Source organism: Scyliorhinus torazame, chromosome 1 (assembly GCF_047496885.1).
Source record: "Scyliorhinus torazame isolate Kashiwa2021f chromosome 1, sScyTor2.1, whole genome shotgun sequence".
Lineage (NCBI taxonomy): Eukaryota > Metazoa > Chordata > Chondrichthyes > Carcharhiniformes > Scyliorhinidae > Scyliorhinus > Scyliorhinus torazame.
In genome coordinates, this window is record NC_092707.1 from 386,200,736 (window position 1) to 386,215,280 (window position 14,545).

The 14,545-nt window shown below is 46.9% G+C and overlaps 1 protein-coding gene across 13 annotated transcripts in view; it reads right to left on the bottom strand.

The window, feature by feature from the left end:
• The window catches only part of akt3a (v-akt murine thymoma viral oncogene homolog 3a), a 594,281-nt gene that overhangs the window by 444,286 nt on the left and 135,450 nt on the right, over nt 1-14,545 (bottom strand). For 2 of the 13 annotated variants that reach the window (XM_072512720.1, XM_072512711.1), the window contains exon 2: nt 10,776-11,025. The exons of the other annotated variants lie outside the window; for them this stretch is intronic. The gene's annotated coding sequence lies outside the window, so the exon portion shown is untranslated. The remainder of the gene's footprint in view (nt 1-10,775; nt 11,026-14,545) is intronic. 13 annotated transcript variants of the gene reach the window in all.

The window sequence follows — 14,545 nt, forward strand, 5'->3', positions numbered from 1 at the left end:
CGGAGTCCCTGGGCGAGCACTCAGAGCCTGCGCAGACCAGCTGGCGAGTCTACTCGCAGATATCTTCAACACCTCACTCCTCCGCTCTGAGGTCCCCACCTCCTTCAAGTACCAGCACCAAAGAAGAACAAGATAGCCTGCCTCAACGACTACCGACCAGTGGCCCTGACGTATGTTATCATGAAATGCTTCAAGCGGCTAGTCATGAGACGGATCACTGCCAGTCTCCCAAATGGTCTCGATCCACTGCAGTTTGCCTATCACCGCAACCGGTCCACAGCAGATGCTATCTCCCTGGTTCTACAATCTATACTCAAACACCTCGACAACAAGGACACCTATGTAAGACTGCTGTTCAGCGACTACAGCTGTGCCTTCAACACCATTATCCCAACAAGAGTAATAACCAAATTCTGCAATCTTGGACTTGGCCCCTCCCTGTGCAGCTGGATCCTTGACTTCCTCACCAACAGACCACAATCTGCCAGGACAGGCAACAGCACCTCTTCCACATTAGTCCTGAACGCCGGAGCCACGCAAGGATGTGTACCGAGTCCTCTACTGTACTCCCTATACACACATGACTGTGTGGCAAGATTTAACTTTGACTCAATCTATAAGTCTGCAGATGATACGACCGTGGTGGGCCGTATCTCAAACAAAGACTAATCAGACTGCAGGAAGGAGATAAATCACTTGGTTGCATGGTGTACCGAAAACAACCTCTCTTTAAATGTCGAAAAGACCAAGGAACTGATCATCGACTTCAGGAAGCGTAGCACGACACACAGCCCTGTCTGCATCAATGGCTCCGAAGTGGAGATGGTTGATAGCTTTAGGTTCCTGGGGGTCACCATCACCAACAGTCTTTCCTGGTCCACTCACATTGATGCAACAGTCAAGAAATCCCAACAACGTCTCTACTTCCTACGGAAGCTAAAGAAATTTGGCACGTCTGCATCGACTCTCACAAACTTCTACAGATGTGCGATAGAGAGCATCCTATCCGACTGCATCACAGTCTGGTATGGCAACTGCTCAGTCCAAGATCATAAGAAACTGCAGAGTGTGGTGAACTCAGCCCAGTGCATCACACAAGCTTGCCGCCCCCACATTGATTCTGTATACACCTCCTGCTGCCTCAGGAAGGCAGACAGCATTATCAGAGACCCCTCCCATCCAGGCATTACCTTCTTCCAGACCCTTCCATCAGGCAGAAGGTACAGAAGTCTGAAGACCCGCACATCCAGACATAGGATCAGCTTCTTCCCCACAGCTACAAGACTCAACGACTCCCCCTCGGACTGATCTGTTCCCTGTAAGAACACTATTCTACGACGCCCTATGCTGCTCTTGCTCATGTATTTGCTTTGTTTGGTCCCTTGTTCCGCACTGTAACCAATCACTTTGTCAATGTACCATTTGTCAATGTGCTCTGTTGATTATTCTCTTTGTCTACTATGTACGTACTGTGTACGTTCCCTCGTCCGCAAAAAAATACTTTTCACTGTACTTTGGTACATGTGACAATAAATCAAATCAAAATCAACAGTTTGCTGGTAAATTTAAGCAACTGTAATAAAAGACTGCACTGCCTTCTCAAACAGTTATACAAAAGATACACTACACAAAAATCTGCACTTTAACAGGTCTATTGCTTCCACCCCCAGGACTATCTTTCTTTACCCATTTTACAGGTATTTCTTCCCTCTCCCTCAAAAGGATTTCCATTATAACCTCTTAATATAGATTTTGATATCTGATTCAAAAGAAACACAGGAACACTGCTTGAAATAGGACACCTGACTTGGAAACTATAAGTAGCTCCAAAAGGGATACAGGCAAAATAACTGAAGCCAGTTAAGCTAGCGAGCAGGACATGAAGTACCTGATAGTAAGAACAGCCCCTATTTAAAAAGGCCCAAGCCTTTGCCATCGGGAAGAGTAAACATGTAAAGCAAAAATAAATCCATAAAGGTCTTCATTCTTAAAATGATTAACAACCTTCGTATGTTGTACAAATATAGCCCAGGTTTCATAGGTCCTGGAGAAATAACATTCATTAAAATATGCTCCAGGCATTGAAGATAGGTAGTGCTGCATGTATAGTCTCCTGCTCCTATGTTATATAAATCTCTTGGACCAACACTAGGGTGTCAGTTTGTAATGCTGAACTAACAACAAATTACTATGTCCTGCAGTGGTACAAGGAGATAATTTATCTTTCATCTTTATTCCACAGCCCTCAAAGCAACAAAGCAGGACAACTCTTTTGTGTGTACGTTGCTAGGTGGAGGAAGAGAGGGAAAATGAGTGGCCTTTAACTCCCAACTGGAGCTTCCAGATCTCATCAACTGGAGAGGCATTATCCTGAGCTGAGGTTATATCTGGAGTATTATTTAGTGAATGTGCAAAAATTGCTCTATATGGCACCGTTGCTACATATATACATATGTATACTACATATACACACACACACACACTATGAATTGGACCCCTGTTTGGGGGAGGGGGGGGTGCCATCAAGGAACCACAAAATAGGTTTGCCTCTGGGCTTCTTCCATGCAAAGCAAGATTTTTTTGATCTATTTGGAACGGGAAAGCAACTTTGGGTAAATTGCTTTTTAAGGCATTTTAAGGATTGCCTTGTCAGAATGTCAAATTAAATAAAACTGATCTGTAACAAAAGCTGGTCATTTATCAACTCTGAATTGAAGCTACCCAGTGTTGTTTCTCCATACCAACAACTTAAACTCACATTCAAAGGTGTTTAGGTTTACTTTAACTTGTGAAGAACAAAATTAAGGTCTCAATTAGGAAACAATGAGGATCCAACTCTTGCAACTTCTAGGGAATTTACAGAAAATAGGACACAAGTAATCCCCTAATGGTTCAAACAGAAATGGGTCATGAAAGACTGAAATACACACTAGTTTGAGCAAAAGGAGCTATCGGTTGCCAATAACTTATCTCCTCCAAATTGAACCAGATAAATGCTTACCAGTGTTGAAATGCTTGCCAGTGTTCATGCCTAGCATTAAAGTGCACATCTCCCAGATCTACGATAACTAATCCCAGAGCACCTTGACCACTTCCTTTTGCCTTCAAATATCCTGTCTACATTCAATTACATATGTTGGGGGTTACACTGAAAGTTCTTAACTATAAATTTGACCATGTCTTCATCCGACACTACAGCTACAATCATCATCAGCATCCTGCCACCACCCACGTCCTCCAGGTTTTTGGCCTGTGTGTAAACCCTCTTTCCTGTGCTCCACCAATGGCAGAAGATTTTTATGGTCTTATTCTTTGGAGTGTCTTCCTTAATCTATCCACTTCCCCCTTTTTTAATCTTTCAAAGCATTCTCTTGAACCAAGCCTTTGGCTATCTAACTCATCCATTAAAAACTGGTGTTGCTTTTGTTAAAATCCCGACCAGACCCCAACATATGTTAGAACAAGAAACCCAAACATTTTTTCCTAATTTGAAAAGCTGCGTTGGAAAGGAAAGGGGAGAGCGAGAGCGCGAGAGAGAACGCGAGCGAGCGCGAGAGGCGAGCGAGCGCCAGAGGCGAGCGAGCGCCAGAGGCGAGCGCGTGCCCGAGAGGAGAGCCAGCGCGAGCCCCAGAGGAGAGCCAGCGCGAGCCCCAGAGGAGAGCCAGCGCGAGCCCCAGAGGAGAGCCAGCGCGAGCCCCAGAGGAGAGCCAGCGCGAGCCCCAGAGGAGAGCCAGCGCGAGCCCCAGAGGAGAGCCAGCGCGAGCCCCAGAGGAGAGCCAGCGCGAGCCCCAGAGGAGAGCCAGCGCGAGCCCCAGAGGAGAGCCAGCGCGAGCCCCAGAGGAGAGCCAGCGCGAGCCCCAGAGGAGAGCCAGCGCGAGCCCCAGAGGAGAGCCAGCGCGAGCCCCAGAGGAGAGCCAGCGCGAGCCCCAGAGGAGAGCCAGCGCGAGCCCCAGAGGAGAGCCAGCGCGAGCCCCAGAGGAGAGCCAGCGCGAGCCCCAGAGGAGAGCCAGCGCGAGCCCCAGAGGAGAGCCAGCGCGAGCCCCAGAGGAGAGCCAGCGCGAGCCCCAGAGGAGAGCCAGCGCGAGCCCCAGAGGAGAGCCAGCGCGAGCCCCAGAGGAGAGCCAGCGCGAGCCCCAGAGGAGAGCCAGCGCGAGCCCCAGAGGAGAGCCAGCGCGAGCCCCAGAGGAGAGCCAGCGCGAGCCCCAGAGGAGAGCCAGCGCGAGCCCCAGAGGAGAGCCAGCGCGAGCCCCAGAGGAGAGCCAGCGCGAGCCCCAGAGGAGAGCCAGCGCGAGCCCCAGAGGAGAGCCAGCGCGAGCCCCAGAGGAGAGCCAGCGCGAGCCCCAGAGGAGAGCCAGCGCGAGCCCCAGAGGAGAGCCAGCGCGAGCCCCAGAGGAGAGCCAGCGCGAGCCCCAGAGGAGAGCCAGCGCGAGCCCCAGAGGAGAGCCAGCGCGAGCCCCAGAGGAGAGCCAGCGCGAGCCCCAGAGGAGAGCCAGCGCGAGCCCCAGAGGAGAGCCAGCGCGAGCCCCAGAGGAGAGCCAGCGCGAGCCCCAGAGGAGAGCCAGCGCGAGCCCCAGAGGAGAGCCAGCGCGAGCCCCAGAGGAGAGCCAGCGCGAGCCCCAGAGGAGAGCCAGCGCGAGCCCCAGAGGAGAGCCAGCGCGAGCCCCAGAGGAGAGCCAGCGCGAGCCCCAGAGGAGAGCCAGCGCGAGCCCCAGAGGAGAGCCAGCGCGAGCCCCAGAGGAGAGCCAGCGCGAGCCCGAGAGGAGAGCCAGTGCGAGCCCGAGAGGAGAGCCAGCGCGAGCCCGAGAGGAGAGCCAGCGCGAGCCCGAGAGGAGAGCCAGCGCGAGCCCGAGAGGAGAGCCAGCGCGAGCCCGAGAGGAGAGCCAGCGCGAGCCCGAGAGAAGAGCGAGCAAGAGAGAGGGCATGAACAAGAAAGGACGAGGGCAAGAGAGAGGGCGCGCAAGTCAGAACGCGAGCCACGAGAGGGCACAAGGGTAAGAGAGAAGCGAGAAGAGCGAGAGCATACACACGAGAGAGCGTGAGAGGAGGCGAGGGTGCGTGCAAGAGAGCACGCGCGCGAACAAATTAACGTACATGCGAGAGAGTACATGAGAACCCGCAAAGGAGCGCAAGAAAGAGCGAGAGCGCGCACGCGATAGAAAGAGCACGAGACCAGACCGGACTGGCCAGACCAGACAGCCTTTTCCAAAAGTTGCTGCTCAGCTCAAAGCTCCCAGTAAAACGAAAACCTAAACTGCCAGCTACAGACTTGGCTTCTCCCATTAATTACCACCGCTTTATCTCACTTAGTCACCTGACCTGCTTACCCAAATCTCAATACAATGTCTCGGATGATCTACTCCCCAGGGAATCTCCAGCAATCAGAACAAAATTCCATTAAGCCTCTCTTTGTAAACACATACATGGCTGGAATGAATCAACGAATTTACAGTGCAGGAGGCCATTCGGCCCATCAAGTCTGCACAGGCACTTGGAAAGAGCACCCTGCCCAAGCCCACGCCTCCACCCTATCCCTGTAACCCCACCCAACTATTTTGGACACGAAGGGCAATTTAGCATGGCCAATCCACCTAACCTGCACATCTTTAGACTGTGGGAGGAAACCGGAGCACCAGGAGGAAACCCACGCAGACGCGGGGAGAACATGCGGACTCCGCACCGACAGTGACCCAAGCCAGGAATCGAACCTGGGACCCTGGAGCCGAGAAGCAACTGTGTTAACCACTGTGCTACCGTGCTGCCCAATGAATGATGATCTCACCTTTGCAACATCTTAATTGCACATTCTGACACACAACACACACACCTGAATTTGGGCATTAAAACCTTTACAGCAACAGATAAAATATAATATATATACCAATCTCTTATAATCATTTCTACTTCTGTGAAAGACCTAGTGACATTCTACGAGAAACACTACGTAAATACATATGTAAATGTTGTTTCATAGAAATCTATTTCATTCCACACACACCCACTCATTCAGTACTATTTTGAGTGCCACCTAAATTTGAAACCTCTTATTGTGACTAGGTGGACTCTAGGTGATGTTAACAGTTTGCTCATTTCAAATCACCATCAATCGCTTTAAAGAAAGATGAGAGTAACTTAACTAATGTGGAATGCAGTACCAATAATCACAAGGTACCGGTCAATCCTTGGTATCAAATAGAATTTAAAAGGGTTCAAGACACGGTTATAGTTTTCATAGTAACTAAAGTCAGGGTCATTGGCACAATTAAGTACTAGTATCTGTATTGACATAGCTATGTTCAGACAACTGATTCAAGTTGATTCAAGATTTCTTAAGCTCACTGTCCTCCTCTTGTTACAAATAAGAAACAACATACTAACTACCTTGAACACAGTGAAAATGTTTCCAAGTACTTCACAGACGAAAAGGAATGAAAACAAGCGAACAGAACTTGAGAGCAGCTGTGGTGTGGTAACAAAGGTTTTAAGGACACTTTTGAAAGTAGGGAGAGATGAAGCCAGGTGTCAAGGGTTGGAGTGAATGCAATGTGAATTGTAGTGAGGTTAAAGGCTTTTCCACCAATAGTGGAGTTGAATCAAGCAAAATGAGAATACAGGACTGAAAGAAATTGCAGAGCGAGGGTAGAGAAATTTGCAGGCAAGTTGAGGAGTCCTGAATAAGTTGAAGTTTTCACTTTCTGTAACTGAGGATATTGAATGAGGAGAAAGTCCAAGAAATTGAGCCTAAAGGTGAAAAATCTCATACTTGAATCTTTCAGCAACACGGAGATGAGATACGAGGAGACAGGCAATCCGGCAGAAGTGAAAATAGATGTTCTGGCAGAACATGTAGGGTTTAAAGCTCAGCTCAAGGTTAAACAAACCCTTACAAAAGCAAGCGAAGAGGAGAATGAAACTGAGGCAGCCATACAGGATTCCAGGCAAGAACTAAACAGGATGGTTTTAGTCTTGCTGGTGTTTAGCTGTAGGATGTTCTGACTGATTACTAACAGCAATGAATGAGCAATCAGACAACACAGGAACAAGAGTCTGAGCACACAAGGGGGAAACAAAAAAAGAGTGGGAGGCTAGCATGCAAAAGGGGGGGGGGGGGGAAATAGGTCTGAGGATGTGGGGCAAGTGGTGAAGTCAGAGAATTGAGAGACATGTCTCTCTTGGGAGGGAGTGGATCTGCAATGCAGTGCTGATTGACCTGAAAGAGGTAGAAGTTCTGGAGTGTTAAGCAGGGAGGCATCAGGTTAGCAATCCAAATTTCCACGGATAGCGCAGTGGAAAACAGAGACACCACGTTACCTAGACAGAGCTGCAAGATCTCAGGTAATACCACCTAATACAATTTTCCAAACCTTGGCAACCAGATGTATGATGCAAACAGCTCAGGGTTTTTAGATGGGGATGAATGAATGCAACGCAATATCCTGAGGATCTATATGCCACATATTTTAATAGGCAAATTTCCTAAGACTTATCAAGCTATGCATTTTATTTGACCCAAGCCAAGCTTCTTTCCATGCAGATGGAGTGGTCATGTGATGGGAATGCATAAGTTCTCCTCAGAGTGTAGTGCTAGCTGCGCAGCTGCTCAAGAAATCATTGTTTATTACAAGCCCTTGCTGTCTGTTTGGGAACCTAGCACTTCCACATGGTGCCAGGTGCTGCAGCATGGCGCAAGGACTTTGCCACATCAGCCTGCTCGTCTTTGCCAAGAACATTGCAAATAGTTGGGAAAGGTTTGAGAAGATGTGGCATATTTACTGTGGTGGTGCACTGTCTGACAAATCAAAAACGTTACAGGCTTACACATTACTAAACTTAGCACTGAGGCGGTCAAAAGGTTTGAGCCATCAGTTTTCCAAATGGAGGTGAAAGGGGCCCCAAAAATAATTTGGAAGAAGTTTGAGAACATTTGTCTTCCGGTAAAAAATATAATGCTCGACAGGCATGCATTTAATTCAACAAAGAGAAGATCAATCAATACAATCTCACAGCAACCTTGAAAATCTTAGCAAAGAAATGTGCATTTGGCACCTTACTCAAGAGTTAGTCAGGGGACGAATAGTCTGTGGGGTTCACAGCAATCTGGTCTGTAAGCAACTGCTGTGAGAGAAAGATTTAACATTACAAACCGCCGTCAGCATCTGCATGTTAAATAGGCAGAAAAATAGCAGCAGCAGGTGGGAAACAGAAGTTTATGATACAGGCACACCCTGCCCCAAGTGTGGTGGCCATCATCCTCAGAAGAATACGTCCCACGTATGGTAAACGCTGCAATAAAATGTGACAAGTGGAATTACTTTGCAAAATGCTGCAGGTCAAAACCACAGAAGCCTTCTTCTGCCACCAGCCACATTGCAGCTAAGGTGTTCAGCATTCTGAATGCAAAATGCCATTTCTGGCAGATCCTGCTGGATGAAGAATCCTTGAAAACTTACCATGTCTCCGGTAAGCAGACATTGTTTTGTTCAAAGGCCCATGGCATCTCCACTGGCAGTGAGGTTTGCCAGCAATCCATGGAGCAACACTTTTGCAGGCCAACCATATAAAAATCATCATCGATGACAACCTGGTTTTGGGTTGTACTATGCAAGAACATGCATGTTTTTGCCTTGTCCTTGGCAGAATCAGCTCAACCGTGTGAAATGCAAATTCAGGGTCAACTAGGTTCTTTACGTGGGTCATTTACTCACAGCCGATGGTGCAAAGCCAGATCCAGACAAGACAATGGCTGTACGACTGATAGTCATTCCCGTGGACAAACACACTTTACAGCGCTTCCTTGGTATGACAAATTATCTTTCCAAGTCCATTCCTTGTTGCAGTGATGTCACTGGCGCTCTGGCAGCTCCTCCACCAGGATGTCAAATGCTGCTGACACAGCAGCCTTCAACAGTCTCACTCAGGCACTGTTGAGCCGCACCACATATCAGCAGATGCTTCCTGGCACGGACCTGGCACAGTCTGTATCCAGAATGGCAGACTAATAGCCTTTGCAACAAAGGTCCCTCAATGACGGACTCGCTATGCACAGGTCAAAAAGGAACTCCACGCTAGAGTCTTTGCATATCAGAGATTTTATGACTTCATATATGGTCGTCCTGCAACAGCTGAAACTGGTCATCAGTCATTCGACAATCTTAAAAAAGCTTCTTCACACTGTGTCTGCATGACTACAATGCACGATGTTAAAGCTACAACATTACAACCTCAGCATCGTTAGGGGCGGAACAATGGTGCACTGCTGCCTCATGGCGCCGAGGACCCGGGTTCCATCCCAGCCCCAGGTCACTGTCTGTGTAGAGTCTGCATATTCTCTGTATCTACGTGGATCTCACCCCCAGAACCCAAAGATGTGCAGGGTAGGTAGATTGGTCATGCTAAATTGCCCCTTAATTGGAAAAAAAAATGAATTGGGTACTTTATAAGCGGCACGGTAGCACAGTTGGTAGCACTGTTGCTTCACAGCTCCAGGATCCCAGGTTCGATTCCCGGCTTGGGTGACTGACTGTGCGGAGTCTGCACGTCCTCGCCATCCCTGCGTGTGTTTCCTCCGGGTGCTCCGGTTTCCTCCCACAAGTCCTGAAAGACGTGTTTGTTAGGTGAATTGGAAATTCTGAATTCTCACTCAGTGTACCCAAACGGGCGCTGGAGTGTGGTGACTAAGGGATTTTCACAGTAACAATAACGTTTATTATAATTTTTTTTTTAAAAAACAACAATCGCAGCATCGTCAACAAACGTGGTACAGATCTGTACTTGGCTGATGCCCTCTCCAGAGCCTTACCACCCACTACAGACCAGGCGTGAGGATGACATAGACATCATGACAAGAGGTGCTGTCCTATCGTAGAATCCAGGAACTCAAAGGTGCCTTACAGGCAGACATCAGGCAGGCAACTGCATGTCATCATCTGGAGGTGTTGGCCACAGTCCTCAAGAGAGCTTCCCTACGAGCTCTGCACATTCTCTATTCAGGATGAACTAGGTGGCCAGGGATTTGTCGCCCCTGCTTTTCTTCAGAGGTACATCAACAACTTCACTGGGGGCACCCTGGGTTAGAAGCAAGAAACCACTGCCAAGTTGCTCACCACCCTGATTGGGAATTTATTCACCGTCGCTGAGGCAAAATCCTGGAACTCCCTCCCTAACAGCACTGTGGGTGCACCTATACCTCTGGGACTGCAGCGGGTCATGGGGGCAGCTCACCACCACCTTCTGGAGGGCAACTAGGGATGGGCAATAAATGCTGGCCTAACCAGCGACACCCACATCGCATAAATTATTATTATTTTTTTTTTTTTTTAAACTGGCCCTCCAAATACAGCAACATGGAAAGGGGAGTCTTCAGATGTGGACTGTACAATGCATCATGGCGCATCAAGCAAAAGAACCGCGGCACTTACATGAGGTTCCAGACTTCCCATGGACATTCACAGCAGCTTACATCTTTGAAAAAGAACCGCAGCACTTACATGAGGTTCCAGACCTCCCATGACATTCACAGCAGCTTACATCTTTGAATGGAATGGTAAACAACATTTAGTCTTAGTCAAATCATATTGCGGGTGCTTTGAACCCGTCCACCTGCCAAATAGGACGAGTAACAGTTATGAAACTCAAGAGACACTTTGCAACACACAGCATCCCTCAGCGACTCAAACAATGCTTGCCAATGCTATACTAGTGTTTTTCAAATTTTTACCAATCGGCCGACCTTCGCGACCCACGCCAGCCAAACTTCGTGACCCACCATTCTCACTTACCTTTAATGCGACAGGTGAGCCGGTTAGGTCCTCATGATCTCACATGCTTTGTCATTCAATGTTACATTTCTGTATGGATTCCTGGAGCTCACATCAGCACTGCTTTGTCCTGCCGTGAACTCTCCTGCGAAGCTCTCCCCAGCAAATTCAATTCCATCCTGGCCTGTTTGGGTCTCTGTCCCTCTCTTCCTTATTCCAAAAAGATCCATCTTCAGTTCTTCATGCAGTCCTGTCGCTTGCTTGCTGGCAGCTGCAAAACAGAGGAAGCTCTCCTCAGTAATTTCACGCCCAGAGTACGTGGTCAGTATACTAGGTGCATGACCTCATATCTTCCGCCACTTTTTTAAAAAATCTGTTCCTGGAACAGTGCACTGACGTACAGAGGAAGCGACCTGCCCCGCTAGGCTCCGGACGTGTGCACTGCTACATCCAGCTGAGGGGGCACGCATGCGCGGGACGGACCTCTTGAAAGCCAGTTACGCCAACACTTTTGAAAGCCGGTTGCAGCCATTCGGGAACGCTGCGACTGATCGGTCCGCCGCCCTCCAGAAACCCGCCCACAACCCACCCAGCTTGCAACCGGAGTTTGAAAATGACTGCCTTATGCCCTATACAGTCTGGTAGAATGGGCTGTACGCTCAGCTAAGCATCTTCTAAAAAAAATGTGCCCAAGATCTCACAGATTATGAGCCTACACTCATAACCACAACAAATCTTTTCCAGGGTTACCAAGATAACAGTTCCTACTGCAAGGCTCTGTTGCAGCCCAAACTTGAAAGCAATGTGAATGATAGCCTCATGCAATGTCGATTGAGAAGCAAAACATACTATGACCAAAATGCCCACAAGCACACCTGGTCAAATGGTCAGGACCCAGCCACACGTCATCCACACAAAGGACACCAGCCTGAGGAAAACTACAGCAGACCCACACACTGTGCCTGTGATCAAAGCACCCACAGGGTTCCCGGACTACGTCACCACTTAGTCTGCAACTGGCCTTCAAATTTATCTTTACATAATAAAATGTGGGGGAGACACGATGGGCTATGCACCAGTTGCAACAAGTCTTACTATGACATGTCTTACTATGTTTAAATAAATAATTATGTATTGTTAGCCTGCTCAATCCATTATAATGGTTCATACTTTCGTACACACGGTTAGATCTCAGTACCACCAGTTGTCCCAACTTAACATGATCATCAACTGGTCACATGATGACACGGCTACAGAAAGGGCCATCTGACGCGAGTGCGGACAGTGCTCAAGCATGGAGTAGCTGCTCAGCTTGTGAATAAAGTATTGTTTGTTACACATCCTTGTTGTCCGTGTTTGAGAACCCAGAATTTCTACAGTTCCCATATCCTCTCCATCACAAAGAGCACCGACTCCCAACTTCAAATCACTACCAGCTCCGCCATTGCCTCAGTCAATCAGCAGCTGAAACCTTCATTCCTGCCTTTGTTACCTCCACACTCAAGTATTCCAATAGTCCCCTGGTCAAATCCCATCTCTTTCAATGGTCAGTGTCAATTTTTGTCTGATTATACTTCTTTGAAGTGTTAAAAAGGTACCGTATAAATACAAATAGGTGTGTGAAAGTTCAGAAAAGACATTGCTGAAGCCATATATCCAGCTTTTGAACTTTTATCTCAATAGATGAAAAAAAATGATGAGCTTCCAGTTACAGAAAGTAAAATCCCTCATGGCCACTGTAGTTTCCCAGAACTCATTCTGACCAGTTTCAGTGCTCACAGAAAATAAATCCAGAATTTTCTTCCACAAATTGCTTTAGGATTTATCTCTGCCAGGATATTACATGGATGCTGCTGGGTGGGAACCTGGGGACAGGCATTACGATTCCTACTTGCAGAACTGTATGGAACATACTTGATGGTCCAGTTGTCATATCCTGTCATTTTCATATGGTCTTAAAACAATAAACACCTCACATTAGTTATCTGGGACTCCCAAGTTCTCAGCAGGAGTTGCCTGCCAAATGCCCTTCCCTCAAGCTATAAACAAAAAAAAAAATGAGACAAATGCTCACCGACAGTCAAATTTTTAAATAGAAAGCAAAGGGTTTAGAAGATTAGAATGCAGGAGCTGGTTAGAAGTAATTTTCCTCAAGTCAAGCAAAACTAACAGCTCATGTATGGAAGCGTACCATGATCATTGTTTTGAATTATTGCATAAAGAGAAGATTTCAGTGATGCACTAGATATATTGTACTAGATATATTAAATCCTAAATCCTGCTTAGTTTGTTGACTTGCTAATTATGAAGCTGCTTAATGGTTTTACTCTGCCTCCTTACTTCGAGACTTTTCAGTCCTCCGTCCTCCTCAAGAGATTTGAGGCTCCTGCAAAATAGATGAACACCCATTTCAAATCACGAGGTTACGTTATCTGTTCAATATTGGAAAGTAGATACTCCCCTAATGATAATAATAATAATCTTTATTATTGTCACAATTACTGGGGCTGGTTTAGCACAGTGGGTTAAACAGTTGGCTTGTGATGCAGAGCAAGGCCAGCAGCAGCGCGGGTTCAATTCCGCTACCGGCCTCCCCGAACAGGCGGCGGAATGTACCGACAAGGGGCTTTTCACAGTAACTTCATTGAAGCCTACTTGTGACAATAAGCGATTATCATAATTAAGCTGACATTATTAACACTGCAATGAAGTTATCGTGAAAATCTGCAAGACATTCAGGCCACTTAGGCAACATCCAAAATTGCAGCACCTCAATAACACAATGAAATGACACGTCTCGTGCCAGTAGTGACCTGATGTCAACTGCACCATGGCAAGGAATTGCCGAATGGTTCTTTCACTTGTTCTATGACCAAGATTTATGTCAAATTTTCCTGTTGGAAATAAAAGTGAATCAGAGCTCTAGCAGTATTCCATTACATTATGATTGTGGGAGAGAGCAGTAACAGGATTAGTTTGTTCTTTAAGAATCCAAAACCCCAGGTATTCACTAAAAAGAATTAAGCCACAAGGTACACAGTTTAATATAAGTGAGGTTTACTGCACCAAAATCAAATAACATGAATCCCAATAACTACACTATTTTAAATAGTCAGTTACATTAAAGATATTAGAAGTTCAATTAACTCAGTTTCTTGTGTTCTAAACCCATCTCCTTAAATCCACATTCCTTCTACACCAATTGCACCCCAAAACTAGTCAATTAATAACTTGGTTTCGAAGATTTGTATAAGGGTTGAGATTTCTTGAGCTTCTGCTTACTTCTGGCAGTTTGTCCCTTCAAATCTCCTCCAACAGTCCTACAGTTTCAAATTCCCTGTTCAACACAGGTCTCTCTCGCGTCTTAAGGGCAGCCAACTCGGGTCAGGAATCTCCTGGTTCGAATATTCTTTAATTCTGAGTTTTGCATCTAATACTCTACCTCTCTCTTAGTGTGGCAATACTCAAAGTTCAACTCACTATTCGGAGTCCTTCAGTTAAAAAGAATTTTGCTCTCTTTTAACCAACACAAAGTTTCAACTGAGATTTATTAGATATGATGTTTTCTCTTTTGCAGCCAGTTTGGTCCAAAACAAAACAAAAAAAAATCACTATGAACACAGAAACACTACCTATAATGAATGCTAGTTGAGGTATGACTGATAATCTAGAGTATCAAAGAATTTACCATAAGACCATAAGACATAGGAGCGGAAGTAAGGCCATTCGGCCCATCGAGTCCACTCCACCATTCAATCATTGCTGATTTCAACTCCATTTACCCGTGCTCT